This window comes from Lepisosteus platostomus, chromosome 13 (assembly GCF_059453375.1).
Source record: "Lepisosteus platostomus isolate fLepPlt1 chromosome 13, fLepPlt1.hap1, whole genome shotgun sequence".
Lineage (NCBI taxonomy): Eukaryota > Metazoa > Chordata > Actinopteri > Semionotiformes > Lepisosteidae > Lepisosteus > Lepisosteus platostomus.
Window position 1 is genome coordinate 39,575,491 of NC_142623.1, and position 19,526 is coordinate 39,595,016.

Genomic DNA, 19,526 nt, shown 5'->3' on the forward strand with positions numbered 1-19,526 from the left:
AACCTTAGACTACAAAAACAAAAAAAGACTTCAGTCTACTGTATATTGATTGGCCTAAATAAATAACTGTTTAGTATTGCTAAAAGGTTACGATTAGATTGGAGCTTCTATTTAATTATTTCTGAATGTCAAAGCTGTCCAGCTAAGTATAAAATGCTCTAGTGGTAGGAAATTAGAGCCTCCATTTAAGTGTGACATAAACTTACCTTTTATAATAAACTGTTTTACAGGACATGACTTAAATCACACAAGTAATCCAAAATATAATGACATAGAATGAAAGCAGTTGCTGACATTGTGCATTTAGTTTTTAAAGTTAGAATACCTGATTCCAAACACTGTAAAATATGGATATAATATGGGCGGTGCAGTGGCTCTGTGGCTCAGGATCTGTGCCTGTGGCTGGAAGGTTGCCGGTTTGTATCCCGGGGCCAGCAGAGGAATTGTACTCCGTTGGGCCCCTGAGCAAGGCCCTTAACCCCAGCTGCTCCAAGGGCGCCGTTTAAATGGCTGAACCTGCGCTCTGACCCCAGGCTCTCTCCCTGTCTGTGTCTGTGTGTCTCATGGAGAGCAAGCTGGGGTATTTGAAAAGACAAATTCATAATACAAGAAATTTTGTTTAGCCATTAATGTGATCTTATCTATATGTTGCCTTCTTGTAGCAGCCTGCAGTAATGTATAAAACAATAAGTAACTTCGTTTTTTCTTTGTTTTTAAAAGTGAAATATTACATGGAAACACTCTAGTGAGGGTAAAGCATAGAAAACAAATGTTCTGAGGAAGAATACATCCTTAAAAAGCACAAAAATGCTATTATTAAGATGAAGGTTTGAATGTTTGCACTGCCAGCTTTGACTTGATCAGAAATGCAGATGAGATCAGTTCAAGGTCTATCTATCTTACAAGAGACAGTGTTCATTTTTTCAGAAATTGCAAGAGCAGAAGTTGCTAAGATTTATGGGATATATGAATATTAAATACGTCTGACCATTTCATGTTAAAAAGCAGAATATGAAGAGATTTCAAAATTCTTCTTTGCATATATATAGACATCTATCACTAGTAAATTAAAAAAATATATACTTATACTTAATATATACTTCCAGCGACTAAAGCCGGCAAACCTATCTGGATATTTTCAATGGCCAAACACAAAACTGGGAAATTACAGTTTGTAATGAAATTAGCCAAAGGCATTTACCCCTTGTCATTGATTTATTTCATTACAGTGCTGGGATTTTCACGATAGTCTGTTTCCAAAATCATGCATTCCCACAGGGGCAGTTGTACTAATATTCGTGTTTTAAGCTGAAGTTCTAAAAGATTGAGGCACAATGGAGTTTAATTACTTTTGCTTGTCCTGGTTGATTTAATTCTGAATTTATTTCTGACTTTAAAGGAAACAAACATCCCAGTTTTTCTTTGGGATGACGTTCAGAGAGTAAGAGATGCATGAAGAAGAGATTAATTCCACACTGAAAAATAAAAAGCCACACAGCTTAAATGTTTTCAGTTTTACTCCCTTTTTGCTTTTCCATGTGCAATTAACCCATACTTCTTTCAAATCATATAAATATTTGCTATGTATATTTTATAAGACCTATGGATCAGTTAGTATCTTGAAACTAAAGATAAATTCTGAGGCAACAATTAACCAAACAAGGCTGAAGACTTTCCAGGATTTGTTTTCTCTTAAAAACTAAAGCGAGTTTCTTCTTGCGTTTCGCTGTTTCTGTCACTGTATTTCAAGTCAGATTTGAGATACATAAAATGAGTTAGACAGATAAGACAAATACATTTGTAAAACATAACAAGTAAAAACATAATAATAATACAGAATCAAATATCCAATAAAGTGTTATAGGATATTAATTTCTTTGCTTTTTCATGTATTGTCCACTGTACTGTATTCGCTAAAACCTACTTCATGCAGTGCTTTCAATGTTAACCATTTATTATCTTTAAACTGACTGATTTTGACCTCACTTAATGACACTTCTGTCTGACCTGTATATTTCACTGTGTTTTGACCGCATTTGGAATCACAAAACTCTTGAAGACTACAGGTTTTATCCAGTCACATGCTTAAGTAATATTTTTAGGTTTAATAAAGTATACACAGTATATTTTCACTTTGTTCAAATTTGGTACCATTTTTCATAGGTGGGAACACAAACCTGGGACTCAGTAACAGTCCCCAGGGGAAGACCCATAATGCACTGTGATTAATTATAAAAGGTCTAGGAAGACCATTTTAAATAAGACTAGTAGCAGCACTTTAAAATATCTGAGTCCTGATCTGAGTGGCACTGGATTAACATGAGGTCTCATATCATGCCTCTGATTAAAATGATGTGGATGTGTAATATCATTAGGTTAATAATAGCACTGTTATTATTCCTTAGCCACAGAGCCAAATTCCACTTTCAAACTGAAAAATGCATATTCCTGCCTTTAGAGGCAAAATAACATTATTAATTTAGTTGCGTGATGTCTTGATGTCTTCTGAGGACAAGGATTTTTTTAACAGGTCATCCCTTCTTTACATGGGAAATACAAAGACAAAGATAACTTACTTCTGTAGTTGAAGAGTTCCCATTGAGCTCTCATATCAGAAGACATTTGCTTTTGGCTTCAAGATGTTGTCTTTTATGAGTCAAACACTTTTTATATTTCTCTTATGTTTTGATTAGGGTTGGTTTTTTTAGCAAAAAAGGACACAACAGAAATTTCCTCTTACATCAAGACGTTTGGGATCCTGTTTATGGTGACTGAGTTTTGTCTCAGAACAGAAAGTGGAGGAAATCTGCTTCTTGCCTTTGCTTCTTGTTATTTCTTTGAAATGAAAGCACACAATAATCATGAAATAAATAAATCTGCACATGTAAAAATGCATTGCAGTTTTTTTAATGGTTCCTTCTTTGTGTAAGTGAAAAAAACAAAAACAATTATTCTTCATTGCTATACTTATCATTTATAATATGCACATGAACACTTAAAGATTATCTTGAAACAGTCCTTTTTTGGAAATAAATCAAATCATTAAAATAACAACTTCTATATTTAAAATAACAATTCTTTTTTCAGTGCACAAATGGCAGTTCAGGCAATTACTTAATGAATGAGAAGCTCTGCTGTAAACATCTTCTTAATATACTTAAAACATAATTTCCCTAATAGACCTTCTGGGTAATGTAAGGGTAACCCACCATAGTGACTGTAATAATTAAAGTGACACTAGGAAACAGCTACAGAATGTAAATTAAAATACATTTATTTAAAGCTTGGAAAGTCCACTTACTTTTTGTAAGAAACAAATGCAACACAATTTGTATTGTAACTTTTCTCCGTGTTAGTATAAGTGAATGTCATTTTTTACAGCTAGAATTGTAGATGAAATTAGATTTATTTAACCACAGAATCTCTTTAATAGTGTGGATCAGGCTAAGAAAGACCTGTTGAAATAAACTGGTAAACACCCTTCCAAAACGACAAAATCTAAAAGATTATTTTTAATTAATTTTTAATTAAGGAGAGGAATATTACACTGGTATTGTTTTAGTATGTACTGTATAAATGGTCTTATAGAAGTTTGGTCCAACTTTTACGCAATGTCCAGAGAAGCATTGGACCAAGGTCACTTTATTTTGGCAGGGTAAGACCTAGACTCTCAATACTAGTCTAGTTTCATGGTGTGTACATGTTCAGATATCATGGTAGTGTTGTGTCAAACAAATGACAGCAATTCGGGTTTCTGAGTAGCAGAAGTCTTCTTTATTACATATGCATATGGGAGCCTAGCTCTTGCAGGCTACACTCAAAGAAGTACTACAAAGAGTGGTCTTTTTATACAGTAAAGTTGTTAAAACCTGTCCATAAAAGGGATTTGACATTGGCTGTCCATGTGAAGAACAGTCAAGCAAGTTCCTCATTGTTTTTGTTACTCTGCCAGGAATATATGACAGTTATTCCTTGAAACATAACATACGTTGAAAATTCAGCATACATATATAGACAAAAGCAGAACTGCATACTTTCACAACCACTGGAGTTGATATAAGATACAAGTGATAAAAATATAAAAGACTTATATCTGAAATAAGAATAAGAATTAAGAATTCCCTCAATAGTCAGACAGATGTCTGACACAGAAACCTTTTGTTTCAGAGAAATCCAAATGAGATGTTTTTAAGTTTTGTACTATAAAATATACAGTAGTGCCTTCTTATTGATATACTATATACTGTTGTTTCTTCTTTAAATATACAAATATTACGAATTGTTAAAAATTAGTGAGTGTGCAAAAAATATCCCTAACACAATCCCTGTAGTAAAGGTCTTGTGATGATGATGATGTTTTTGATCACCAAAACAAATTCATTTTATTATAAAAACTGACATTTTAAGAACAAGCTAGAATACATAAAATACTGCTACTGCAAAGCTTCATCTTTTGCATATGAGATGGGTTTCACAGTGTGAACAGGGAGAGTTACCTATGACATTGATTGTGAAGAAGATACAAAGAGTACCTGAAGAAACATTAGCCTTGAGTCATTGATATGGAAATATTTTCTATATCTAAAAAAATCTCTATCTCTGTAGTGTAACTTAATGTTCTCACTCTTATGATACATATTTGAAATGTTATCAAATCCTCTTGGCTACAAGCAAGAACTGAGTTAATTTAGTGTTAGAGGCAATTTCCTAATAATTTATTCACATTCTGAGAAAACACTGAAATAAAATGCTCAATTGTAAAGGGAATGAGTCAAAGAAAACTCTTTTTCTTGTTTCTCAGAAATAAGGAACAAGTGTAGCTAAACAGCTTCTAAAAGCATCTGTGCCAGCTGTGATCTGTGTCCTGCCAGTTCTAATCCATGGTTTAAGGCTTTTAATATTCTGGTCATTTCAAAGGCAGACCTGTTCTTGTTGCCAGAAAGAGATCAAACCTCTAAACTAAGAGCACAATGTATCGGGCTCTCTTCATTTCCTCATCAGCCTACTCATTGCATTCCATACTGCTTATATCTGTATGGCTTATAGGTTTCTGAATGTCTTGTTCACACAACCTAAATAAAAACCACACTAAAAGGACAGGCACACAGGTAAAAGGGAAGCTGAACATTCTTGTGACCCCAGGAGGAGTGACCACATCATAAAATAAGAATGCAAGAAAGATTCAATAGAAGACGTTTAGTTGCTCGGTTAGTACCAATATACAAAGACAGTCGTAATAGCAGTCCACTTCCAGCATTTTAATAGACTGCACCTAGATAAAAATAAAGAGCAAAGGTGCATTGAAAACATTCCATAAGCCATGAGTACTGATCACAGTCGTTTATATCCATGCTGTTTATGGAGCTAACGCTCTAGGAAGCTAAAACAGCAGGCCGTGAAAGAGTAGGAACTCCAGTATTCATGATGTTAACCAAACAATTTTACGCATTGAAGCATTATCTGAATGGCAACAGTGTTAACTCTCCTGGCCCTCCACTATATATGCAGGCTAAGTGCTGATTATAATTAAGTGTGCTTCAGCTACAGCTAATGCTCAGAGGCCTGGGATTCAGGTGTATAAGCAAACACAGTTTTTAAGTTGTCTCAGGATTCTGACCTCCCTCTGTTTACTGTTATGATTGTTATTGAAAACGAAGGTTTTGTTCACATTGCACCAATTGTTAAAAATTGGCAATGCACATTTATGTAAACAGAGAAAGATTTTTTCTTCAGCACACTGTGCACCACAACCAGCATGAGGTTTTTCATTAGTTTTAGAGATGAGTTCTGTTTGCCTCATGCTGAACTGCATTCTCTTCAGAATGTGAAACCTGAAGTATACAGAGCCTCAAAATAAAATGTTCATTCTACTCATGTATGTACAGTATGTTTTTAGAAAAGAAGTATATGGATTTTGGATATTGATTAAATGTTTTGGTTCACTCAAGTGACTATGACCGTTGCATACAAACTAAAGAACCTTAGTTAGACTTGCCAGTAGTATAGATAAGCCCTCTTTAGCGATGAATCAGGGTTTTGCATAGACCACTCTGATGGACATCAGCAAGTGTGGTGCAGACATGCAGAATGATATGCTAATTGCTATGTACAACAGATCAATCGATGTGATGGTCCAAGTGGGATGGCCTGGACAGCCGCTACATAACTCCATTTGTAAAAACTGATGACAACATGACTGCTCGGTGCTACATTGATCAAGTTCTAGGATGTCACTTGCTGATCATCCTACAGGTTCATCCTGACACGTTAGTATTGTAGCAGGACACTGCGGTTCACCTAATGATGGCTATCTTGCAAGCTGAGAATGCCACAGTTATGAGCGAATGACCTTCTCCCCAGACAAGCCCCACTGCACTGTGGGATAAAGCCCCTATATGGCATTTTGGGTTTTGAGACAAGTGAACAGACATATGTTTGTCTAGGCTCTATGAGATGAATGGGATTTAATCCCAAAACACAGCAACTGTAACTTGGTGTCGCGCATGTATCACAAATGTACACCTTACATTAAAACATTATTTCAACAGGTCAAAAGTTGATTACACGTTACTAGCATGTGGCCTTCATAGCAATAGTACTAGGTATCATACTAACAGGTGAAGGGGTTTTGTGCATTTATTGGGACAATTATTAATTGTAGCAGTAAGTCACAAAATTATTCTTTTAATGGCTATAAGAAAACCGACCACATGAGAATACATATATTAATATATATAAAATGTGCATATTAACATTACAGATCTTACGAGTGAGGCAGAATTAGCAGAATACATAAGGTATATATTCAATCACGAAGAGTTTCATTTCATTTACACTGTTTCGTTAATGAGCTTTGATTACCACTTCTACACTAGATACTCCAAAGCAAGTACGTCACTCATAGGAATTAAATTGATATCGCGCTGGCAGTGAGCTCTCTGAAGACCAGCTAGTTAGTCTTGGCTGAACTACTGTGGCAAGAGTTTGTGCACATAAAAAGTGGCTGCTGGTCCAAGCAAGTCACGCCGGTGGAAGAAGACCTGTTCGTTCCCCATGTAGCGCTATTCCTGAATCCTGAGATTTACAGTTCTGACCGTAGTTCACTCATTGATCAGGCAAGCGTTCGTGGTGGGGTACCTGGTGGTTCATGAGGCTTGCTGCTGGGCTAAACTTGGGCGGATCCTTTGGTTATGCACGGGTGACCTCCTTTCTCGACTCTTAGAACAAAGTAAAGTCCTGGCACTCGGACACACTAACTGTCACGTGATTGTCCGAGATGAGTTTGAGAATGTCCTGGAGGGGCACCTTCTGCGCCCTATGCTGCCTTTTTTATCTGGAGGAACTACGGTCATTCATTGGTTGAAAGTTTCACGGGCATTCGAGACCCACGTGGGGTTACCCTGCCCTACCAATTCCTGATTGGCTGATTGAGGTGGAGGATGAGTAAGAATGCTCTTTGACCTTAGGGTTGTAAACCATGGGATGAGACTCTCCCTTGGAATCTCCCAGACAGTAAGGCGCCAGAGATGACCATTAGGGTGGCTGGAGAATCTCAGCCTTGGGAGCTGTTCCTTATCAGGAAACTCTATCAGACAGAAAAACACCTTAAATCTGAACAAAATGGAATGGATGAGGAAGAGAGGGACTGGCAAGGGAGCAGCAAACTTAATACCTGTATTATTGATAAACCTTGCCGCTACACAAGTAATATTTTATTAGGTCTTGTACTCACCTGTAGATCAGGTGCACAAGTGAGAATTTGTTTTACCAACTAAAATAGGGGGAGCTTTGTTCTTAGAATGACTAGATTGCACTAGTAGGATTCAGGTGCTGACACACATATTTTAAAGGGATTATTTTAATGACCAAACAGTCCAGACTATGGTTTTACATTTCTTCAGAAGTAACCTTTACAGCAAAGTGTCCACTGTCATCAGTCTGGGACATCAGTTAGGGCCTCTGTTGATCAACACTGCTGATGATAAATGTTAATCAATGTCATGTCTGTTCAGTTTTCAGTTGAACGTCTGTGTACCTGCTTTGTACTTGTATGTCTCTAGAACAAAGAAAATGGTTATGTAAAAACCGGCATTGGTGAAAAATACCTTAAAAGAAAAGCGTCAAAGCATAGTGATCATTTATAACACTGTATAAACTCTTCTTGAGTGAGAAGAAGCACTATGATGATTTATTTATTAAGGTGTATACTTAGCACATTACAGTTGCAATGCACATTGCCGTTATAAACTGGCCCTTGGCTTCTCACTGAAAGTGCCTTTTAATTCCCCTTCCATGCTGTTCATTGGATTCTATTATCAAATGGGTTACTTATTATTAAAACTGAATTTGTCGAGATGCATGTCATAAGTAGAACTCTGATGTATCATAAATGTGCTTTTGAAGTATTCTTTGAATTGAATTTAATGGATTTAAATTGATTTCCTCCACCATCATTCTGCTTCTCTTTTTGCATCTGTCTTTCAGTCTTCCACAGCCTATAACAAGGAAATGGTTTGACGACACATGATGTCAGATGGCCCTTAATTGTTATCATTTACTTTAACATGAATGACTAAAAATGTTGGCAGGACTCTGAAGAGTGAGCAGATGAGAAAAAACCATCAGTAATTCATATGGTGCTTTTCTTGTGTTTTTCTATCTAACAGCAACGGTGACAAGTGAGGAGTATGTTTTTGTGTTTTAGATTTGTTTTGCATTTGGACCTTTTTATTGTCTATTTGAATAATAAGAAAATAATTCAATCTAATATATCTATCATAAATCAAATAAATCAATCTAATTTCTCATTCTGTTACTTCATTGCAAATGTAGTTGACATTTTTTTTTCTTTTAACTCATTTGTCATTGGTCTTTTTTCCTTTTTTGTCAGTGTTGGGTGACAGTTTTTTCCATTATCCATTGCAGGTAGATAACTAAGAACTAATTACAGAGGATTGACTGTACAACCAAATTACTGGTACCACAATGGGCAGTCGGAGAGCACAGGACAAGTTCAGTAGCTTATGCCATGACTGCTTGTAGATAACATTGCTTTCCCATTCTTGTCTACTGTCTATGAATCACAAGGAAATCTATACTTACAATTACACCATTAAAAATAAAGAGTAGATTTAAGAATGAATAAAGCAGCCTACTGTCACGGTCGTCATCCCTCCTCTAGAGGGCGCTCTGACCTTTTTATATTTTAGTTTAGTTAGTACATGCACCTGTCTCCTATTTTACTGTCACTACTCAACTTTGGCGTCTCCGGGCCTCAGGGCTCGATATCGGAAGATGGATGCCACAAGGCCCGCCTATCCCCCGGGGCTCACGAATAGCCCGAGGGCAGGTCTTATTCCCCGGTGTCCTGACCATCTGGGTCCATTATGATTTTACTTCCTTGTTCCTGATTCCTCGTCCTCGTTCCTGTGTCTGGATGGATCTCCCGGCAATGGACTTTGGACTGCTTGCTGGTTTGCCCTTCCGGATTGTTTTGGACATGTTCGCCTGCGCTACGCCCCCCGAGCACTGGAACACCGCCGTCACGCTCCCCTGTCAGTCATCCTGTCTTGATCCTGCCGTGTTTCACTGTTGCCCTTCTCCAGTCTCTTCCGGATTTTACCGTCTGCATAGGGTCCTAAATACGCACTACACGGGAGTCTGAACCAGCTCTCGTTACACCTACATTAAGGACTAAATATTCTGCTAATAGTTCAGATTAACATCGGTTCAGAGATAAAGATTTTTATGTAGAATCAAACCATGGGATGAGACTGCGTAATGAGTCCCCATTACCTGTAAAGCACTCTTAGTGGAGTGTCCAGAAAAGCGCTATATAAGTGTAAGCAATTATTATTATTATAATTACTTTGTGCTTCTTAAGCTTCTTTTAATAAAGCCATCTGTTGAGTTGAAAAAGAAAGTAAACTATACAAATTAGATAAACACATTTCTGAATTTGATAAAGCAGATTTCTGAATTTCCAGACAGACTGAAAATCTTAACAGTTAAATAAATATCTGTTAAATGGTGCAAGGACTATACATTTCACAGTCAAGAAGTCAAGAATAGCTCTATACGTATATTAAATAACATTAGGTAGTCCAGAATCAGTGGTAAGTATGGCTGCTAAGAGCTATGGCCTGAAAATGGAAAGATTAAAGAAAAGCTTTATTATTTTTTAGTATAAGTGTCAGAGGAACATTTAATCAATAAAAACGTCATGTTCCAGAAATTTAAACATTACCAATTTACAAAGAAATACTCTTAATGGTTGCTCTTCAGTTTTTTTTTTATTTGTATGACTTATTTGTATTGATTGATAAATTGATTGTGTATTGACATCTTGGTTCATTTCTGTATTTTTTGTGTTTTCCAACTGAGTGAAAAAAAAATCTTACCCAAAATGCATACCAGGAGATCAAGGTATTTCATGTTTCTCAGTTACCATGATTACATTTTCCCTGCTGACACTGAGACATGGTTTACACCTTCTTTTTATTTTTAAAATGAAAATAAGAAATAGCTGAGAAATAATAGGCATTGGTAAAAGTAAAGTTTAAAGTAAGAATTAAAGAATATAAATTACCAGAATAAAACACATTACTGTTGGATATGGAAAAAGGTTAGCTAAAAGCCATAATTCAAATTTTTCCATACAAAGTTCCAATAACATTTACATTTTACAGTATGTGGTAAAAACAGTGCTAACGTTTATTCTTGGAACATGGCTTGTGGTTTCATAGCACAAAATCCAAATGTGGGGTTAAAAATCTGAAATGCTTAATATAAAAATACTCATGATCGCTTTTGATTCATTTCCAGGATGATGGTCAGTAGGATATTGCCCTTTAGTGCTTCGGAGTAAAACATATTAAATGTGAATGTATTCATTTTCTGTCTTTTAAGAAGTAATCTAAAGAAGGATGCTGAAGAATAACTCTTTTGTTCACAACATACAAAATCAACCTTTTAAAGTCAGCTACATTTTTAAAAGATCAACCATTAATTGTTTTGAGGTTTTTCAGAAAAACTGGGATCTTGTACATTTCACAGATGAATTATACCAAGCTCTCTAATTTTTTTAGTTTATTAGTGTCATTTTCTAGTGTCACTGATCTAAAGAAAGCTTTAATAACTGTATAGAATGAAAAAAATGTCTAATTATGAAGTATTACTCCATAATGAGGGGAAATTATAGCCTTCTGCTATGAATGCAATAAAACTGTTACAGGATGCAAAACATCTTTCTTGGAACTCTGCATACTTCTAGGAAAATGCCAGAGATCATTTGCTCATATATGTCCACTCCTAGCAACATTTTGGAAGTTTAGATGGAGATGTAATCTGTGAGTACCGCATGACTGCTGTGAATGTTCATTGAGATCATTTTGCCAAAAGTGCCTCAGGTATAGAAAATTATTTACGTGACTAGACAGGAACCCTTTAAAAACCATCTGATTACATGAATTGAAACTGTATATAATGCATTTTGGAATGTTTCAGTCTTCTATAGAAAAGGGATGCTCATTTTAAAAGATGTTTTTATCCAGAAAATGGTGGCAGCTAACCTATCTTTATTAAATAACTGCAAAGATTTAAAATACCTATTGTAAAGAACAAAAGATGCTCTATTACGTTGGAGATGCCTCTGTTCATGTTTGAAATATGTTTTTCTCTTTTCTCCTTAATACAAAAAGTAGTATTTTAAGTAAAGTCCTGACCCCCATTTCAATGAAAATGTGAAAAGATGACAAACTACTGAAAGAAAAAGCAGTTGTGAAAACTAAATCATCACTTGACAAAATACATAATAATAAGTCCTTACACTTAATATAGTACTTTTCTGGACACTCCACTCGAATCGCTCCACCATCACCAATGTGTAGCCCCACTTGGATGATGCAACGGTAGCCAAGGTACGCCAGTACATTTACCACATACCAGCTATCAGTGGGGAAGAGAACAGAGTGATGAAGCCAATTCAGAGATGGGGATTATTAGGAGGCCATGATTGGTAAGGCCAATGAGAAATTTCACCAGGATGCCTGGGTAACACCCCTGCTCTTTTCAGGAAAACACCCTGGAATTTTTAATGACCACAGAGAGTCAGGAACTCAGCTTTCTCATCCAAAGGATGGCGCCTTTTTACAGTATAGCATCCCCGTCACTATACTGGGGCATTAGGAACCACATAGACCACAGGGGGAACTCACCCTGCTGGCCCCACTAACACCTCTTCCAGCAGCAACCTTAGTTTTCCCCAGGAGGTCTCCCATCCGGGTACTGGCCAGGATCACACCTGCTGAGCTTCAGTGGGTTGTCGGTTGTGGGTTGCAGGGTGATGTGGCTGCTGACAAGTTTGTCTGCCTAAATCTCCTGTTTTGTAAGCTGACTGGAATTTTGAAAAACCATGAAAATTTGTCGCCACACACCTTGGTTACAGTAACATCTTCACAGTTGTAATGCCTTACAGAACACCGTATTGACCTTTCTTCTGAATTTTATAATTTAAAAATTCAAGGACTCATGTCAAGGATTTCCGCTTTCTAACTCACACTGTACACAGAAAGCAGAGACCCTGTGAACAGTGTTTCTTCAAAAATGTATTTGAAGAGCTCACAGAATGAGGTTTTATAGTACTGAACATTAGTCTACTTTATTTTGAGTTTTTGTAAAAAAAACTATGTTGCAGACGTTAGGCATTTAGAATAGAAAGTCTTAAACATTTAATTTTTTGGTGGTATTATCGATGCTATGAGGATAGATATTATATTAATACCTTCATTTAATGAGAACCATTTTATTTTATGTACTGTATAATACATATGGATGTATGTGTGTACATATGTCCATTTATCACTATTTACTATTCAAGTATTTTAAATTACTTCGAAAACAATCCCTTCTAAATACTTCTTACTATCTTACAGTGAAATGTTTTGTATTTGTATGACTGTTTTTGTACCATTGTTATTTTTTACATCATTCAAGCTACAGCAATACAATCTGCGGAAGCTGTTCTGAAATGGAATGCATCTGCTTCCATTTCAGAGCCCTGCACTGTTATTTTATTCTTCTTTATTTCATTTGCAGACTAGCTTTCCTGTTTACAGCATTATTAGTATTGCTGGTGTGTTCCATTTAAACAAGAAGAGAGAACCACTGGTGCCTGTACATGTAGTATTCTCTGCCATATGAAATGGTTTTCCAGCAGGACTGCATAAAACCAAAATCATGTATTGCACCACTGAAGACTAAGAAGAGGAAAACATACAGAAAATACTAAAAACCAAGCACAGCAGTATCCTAAGCATTCAATTTCCCTGTTTGTGTTAAACCATCACCACAAAAAACTAACACTGAGGATGACAAAGTTTGCAGAATTCCATTGTCCAGAACTCAAAATGTGATATCAAAGGGCATTTCAGACAGGGCAGTACAGAAAATTCACTTTTGATATGTGTTGTACTAGAACTTCAGAACTCTAGCTTAAATATTCTTTGTTTCTACAGCACATATCATTTTGCATCATTCCAGTTACCCATTTAATTTTGCTTTACTTAATTTTACTTAGTCGATTTATTAGATCTCTGAAGATAGATAGAAGAAAGATAGTTTAAAGTGTTGTTTCATTATCAGGATGACACAGAGGGATTTTAATTTAAATAATTGGCAATGTACAATTCACCCACCATCTCTTCAAAGCACATTGATGTTAAATCAGAATATTGGATTAAATCATCATCGTGTGTGATGGTTTATAGTTTAGAGGATAATCTGAAATTGAATTGACCTGAAATTGAATTGACCCCTGTCAATATTGATTTGTAATTAAACCGGAGTGTGACCAGGGAAAATAATTGAATACTATTGTTTCGGAATAGAAATTGTGAACCTTTAAAACATCAGGAACACAGATTCCACCCACATGGATAAGAAGAAAAAAAAACTCTTTAAGTAGTTTTGGCAGTCTACAGGCATCCTCTCTGATGCATTTTTCACAGTTAAATATTTACTGCTACTGTATGAAATTTAGCATAGGTTTGTACTCACTGCTGTATAACTGCAAATTACTTTTCTTAAGTTTTTTATAGTATATTGATTAAATTCTTAAAAGATTCCCTAACTGATTAGCAAACAGGAAAAAGCCAGCTGCCATTATGTGCTAGCAGCTCAGTAGAGAAGTGACAAATTGCTTTGCCAGTTGAAATAGGGGGGGATTTGTGGTAGGTCAGCTTGTGCAAGGCCAGAGTGAAATTTAGCCAGGACACCGGGATTAACACCGTTATTCTTTTGAACAGTGCCCTGGAAATTTAACAACCATGCAGTCAGGACCTTGTCATAACATCTCATCTGATGGATAGTACCTCTCACTGCACCTCGTCTTACAATTTTACTGGGGCCTTGGTCTTGTGGTACAGCTAAGAGAAGGGATGTAACTTTAGAATCCTGTCTAAATACCCCTCTGGGCTTGTATGGTCAGACCTTCCTAAAGTTCCCCCTTATTTCAATTGGTAAAGCAACATCTCAGTTGTCTACCTGATCAGTTGTGTAGTGGCGCTCAGATGGGTGTAGCAGTTCAGTGGTGAATGTAGTGGATCCAATCTTATATGCAATGAAATTTGGGACCCTTTGGGCTGAAGCAAGGACATTGTTAATCAGGGAGTTAATTACAGTTGACAGAGAACTGGTCAATCATCTTCAAATGGAAAGAAAATAATATACATCAGTTTCAATATTAAATCACCGGTTTGTTTTTTTACAATGATCCTACTTAATATCATGGTACTGTTTATCATGGTAGGTAAAAAGTGTAAAAACAGTGTCTTTCTCTTGAAACAGTATGAAGATCTTTCCCCATTTTACAGATGTTGTTTTATGACAAAATCAGGTATAACAAATGGAAATCAGTGACTGCCAGGTCAGACGCTTGATCATTAAATTATATCTTTGTCCATCCACATTCTCCCCAAGTCTTGGTACTGGGGAACACCTGCTGTGACTAATACGAAGGATGCCACTGCTTTTTTACAGTGTAAAGTTCAGTATGGCTTATGTGTCCTCAGTATGGGGTAGTTGCTATGGATTCAAGAAAAACTTTATTTTTGAATATAAGAGCCTTGATCAGTCATTGCATTGAGTTGAGATAATCCTTTTGAAATATCAACACATTTCTGTGTAATCCTTTGTTTTCTACTGCAGCCATATCCGTTCATGCTGGGGTGTAATTTTAATATCATGTCTATCTAGGTCACATGTTTAAAAAGAACAGCTGAATGACAAAAGACAGAAGCTTGAACATTTAACCACTTGTTTCTGTCATGATATTAAATCTGATGTTTAGAATAAGGTATGTTTTTAAAAGGGAGGCAGTTGTGCTGTACTGTCAATGCAGGATGATTTCATTTTAAATTGAAAGGGTCCTCTTTGCATTTTAAGCAGCTGACCCAACTGGTTGCTCAGGTGCTAGTATCTTTAAAGAAATGGTGAAAGTGAGATTAAAGATAGGACAGACTTATTGTTAACTTTTAACTTTAATCTTAAGTTTTGACATTATACAGTTTAGACACTCAATAATCAGTCAATAAATCAATTAAAAAACTTTCACAAAATAGAGATTAGGGATGTAAACCCTCTCTATCAGGTTTCTAGTTCTAGTTTCATTATAATAACGGACACTTATGCTCAATAAAAACCTTTTGTCACAGATTGTGCCCTATTGTTGATGTGTGCCAGCCTTTCTCTACAAGACTGTTGATAAACTGGACAGAGCCTTGAAAACTGTCTGCTTATTCTGATGAAAGATTGTACTATACAGTACCTTTCCCTACACTACACAGTTCGCTGTTCTCTCAGGGGCATCTCTCAGTGCTCCTGAGAGATGCTGGATCTACTGCTATGGAAAATGTTCTAGGCTTGAATTATAAGAAAAAGCAAGTACATCTAAAGAAGCTTGGAAACTGTCAAATGTGAGTAATCCCCAGACCTTTACGTATCATATATACAATGGTTTCTCAGCTCCGCTAAGATTATTTTCACTATATATCTAAGTATTTTCCTGATGGTTATTAACTGCACAATATTTCTGTTGCCTGCTAAGCTTCTTCATTTTTTATTTAGGCTTGTTTAAGCTTTGCCCTGTCGTGTATCAGTGTTAGAATGCCAATTTTATTTCTGTTTTATTCACTCTGTTTTCCTGTCAGGCGTTCAAAATGCTCAAAGCAGATGAAACTTTGTTCCTGACCTTGAATTAGCTGTCCTTTTTTCAATTGATTAAAAAAGAAATCTGGGTGCTGCTTGGTGTGTGTTAATAAAGTCCTTCCTTTCCCCAGTACCGTAACAAAGGACAAGCCAATCCGGAAGGACGGTTTCGCCATCTGGTGGTAAAAATGCCTCATTACAGAGAGACTCCTCAAACCCCAGTGAAAGAAAAGAAAACCCACAACATAATAATATGTATTGGAATAACCATTTAAAATTAAATGAGAAACAGAAATACCAGTATAGCATAAAATACACTAATTATTTTATCACAATATTCGATAACAAACACGCTGTTTAGTTAAAAAGTGCAAGCTTTATGAAATTAGAACATATTCTAACATAATTTAAACAGAAAATTAAATTCAAACAGTAAATAACAAGAACAATGCATACCTCTTCTTGTAACTATGTCATTAAGATGTGAAGCGGATGCATGGCTAGTTTTGCTGCTATGTGTTAGAGACACTTGCCAATCAGTCCATTTTAGAAATAAATGAAAATGTAAACATCTATAATAATAATAATAATAATAATAATAATAATAATAATAATAATAATAATAATTGCTTACACTTATATAGCGCTTTTCTGGACACTCCACTCAAAGCGCTTTACAGGTAATGGGGACTCCCCTCCACCACCAATGTGCAGCATCCACCTGGATGATGCGACAGCAGCCATATAATATAATATCCACATATTCCTGCATCCCCTAGTCTGCACAGACGAATTGTAATTTATTCTGAGATTTGACTTGGTTCCATGGTTACAGTTACAGCTAGGGTCTGGGTTTTGGGGTAAGGTTGGAACTGCATTTAACTGTAGGGAAAAGCTGTGTGTCGATATTCCTGGGACTTTAGATATCCTTGTCACACCTTTTCAGTGGACCTAGAACTAAATTTCAACATTATACAATTTGGACATTCAATATAATCATGCCAATTGTATGAAGTTTCTCCAATCTCTTCATTTGCCTTGTCTTTCTCCTGTAGAGACTGGCATGCCAGAGCTCTCTCTATCCCTTTCAGAGACAAAGTAGGTACAATAAGTTCACGACATGACAATGTTTAAATCACCTGGCACAGATAGTATCCCTCCTTAATTTTACCCTCCTGAATTTAACCTGACTTCTAGCTCTGGTTAGGGCCTGTCTACTTTACAGAAAATACATACTGCCTTTGAGTAAGGTACTGAATAAGAGCCTTTTCAGGGGAATGTTAATGCTGCTGATCAATGAAAAAACCCAAAGATGACTCTGTGTGAGCCATCATCCCATCTCTTTGATTTGCTCTGACACCAGGCTGTATGCTAAGGTGCTGTCACGCCGTCTGGAAGCCTATATGACCAAATTAGTTCAACACAATAAAATGTCTTGCATCTGATAATGTTCTCCGCCTCTTGCACATTGCACACATGGCTACAGACATTGCTTGCTTGAGTGGGAATAATTGTCATATTACTCAACCTTTTGTATATGTTCTGTTCATGGATGGTTAGGTTTTGGATACAGGTCTCCAGTTTGTTGTTCACTGTTCTAAATAAGGATATTCCTTGGTCTCATCTACTATTCCCACTAAATGAAAACACCTTTATCTCATATTTCTCTGATGTGGGATAAAGGTGACATCACATATCACCTTTATCTCATATCAGAAAAAGCAGCGGACCATTATCATTTTACTGTAGCATGTTATTCTAAGGCCATTCACAGGTGAAATGTAACCCAATGTAATGTACCATTACTGGATCTAATATCAATAACAGCTTTTTTAATGTTTGTTTTTTAATCAAAGGTGTCCGCTCTCATACAGACAGCTCTCAAAATTTCCCTACTGCGCATACACCGAAACCTGCAATTGCCTGTGTCTGAGCCAGTTAATTTTCCCTGCTGTTGGCTCATTTGCTTTTGTTCCTGCGCTTTTTCTTCTTTTGATTCCTTAGAACCTTTCATTACTGGGATAATCATATTTCCTTCTAATACAGGAGCTCTCTGGACCCTTCAGCAATATAGCTTTCCCTAAGGTGCCTGCCAAGTCACAACAGATGTTGCATCTTACACGTACTTGAGGTGGACTTTAAATATTGAACTAGAATTCCTCATTCAATAGAGTGCTCTTTTACAGATGAAACTGATATTGCAGGAATATTAAAGTGCAGATTTGCATTTACATTGAGGGAAATAGCATACATTTAAAGAAGAGGTCAGCTCAGATTGTGGCATTTTTTATTTCAGTGCTCTTTGATTTTGTTCCCTTTGAAAGCATTGAAAATTCAGTTCCACCACAATACTAAAGCAGGCATTTCTGTGGTTTCAAAAATGTTTTTTTTTTTTAGAAAACAGTGGAGATCCAGTCTGTTCCTGTCAGCTCCTGATATCTAACAGAACTGTTCTCCCCTCTTGTGGATATTTTGAGAATTACCAGAAAACAGTTCTTGCATGCTTTTACTGTATTACTCTGTTGTTACATGTTAGGATTTGGAATCTCACTTATTTATCAGTAATTTTTAATCTAAACAAAAAAATGTTTAAAGTTTATTTTGGTGCCTGGATCTTTTCAAATTAAAAATGAAAAGAAAATATGGCCCCAATGCACAAACTGATCAAATGAGATTTTTTATAGTTAAATTATAATCGCAAGCATGTGTTCTTAAAAGAATCTCTTTCACTTGATCTTTAGGTCAGATTCACACTAATCTTTATCAGTTTGACTCCGTGTAAGACACCTACAGTTCGAGGGAACAAGAGAAACATTTGCTTTGTGTTGATTTGTATCGTATTTCAACGACCGCGGGGTTCGGTACGGAATGGAGCAGGCGTATAACCCCAGAAAGGGGTTGAACAAGACATTTATTAACCAGAACCGGCGCCAGGTGCACACACAGGAACAGGGGTTACAGCGCTGCACCTGCACTAATACAGACACGAAGGGAAGAGAGTGTTTCACGGCCCCCCCTCCTTATATACAGTCCGATCCCCCCAAGTCCCGCCCCGCGTGCGCATGGTCAAAAGGGGCGAAGCAGCCGTTCAAGCGCCCTACACCATATTTAAAAGGACATTTTATAGAAGGTGGGTAAGCTTTGCTGGTTGGGTTTTTTAAAGTAATCCCATCAAAAGTCCTGTAAAGCTACGGGGTTCACGTGGGCTCCCTCGCCGCCGCCACATCAGGTCGGCCCCCCACCGAACCCGGGCCCCTGGCATCGCTCTCGCAAGAACTTGCCGTCCTTGGCGAAGGGCTATCCCACCCTGCTTCTGACACCAA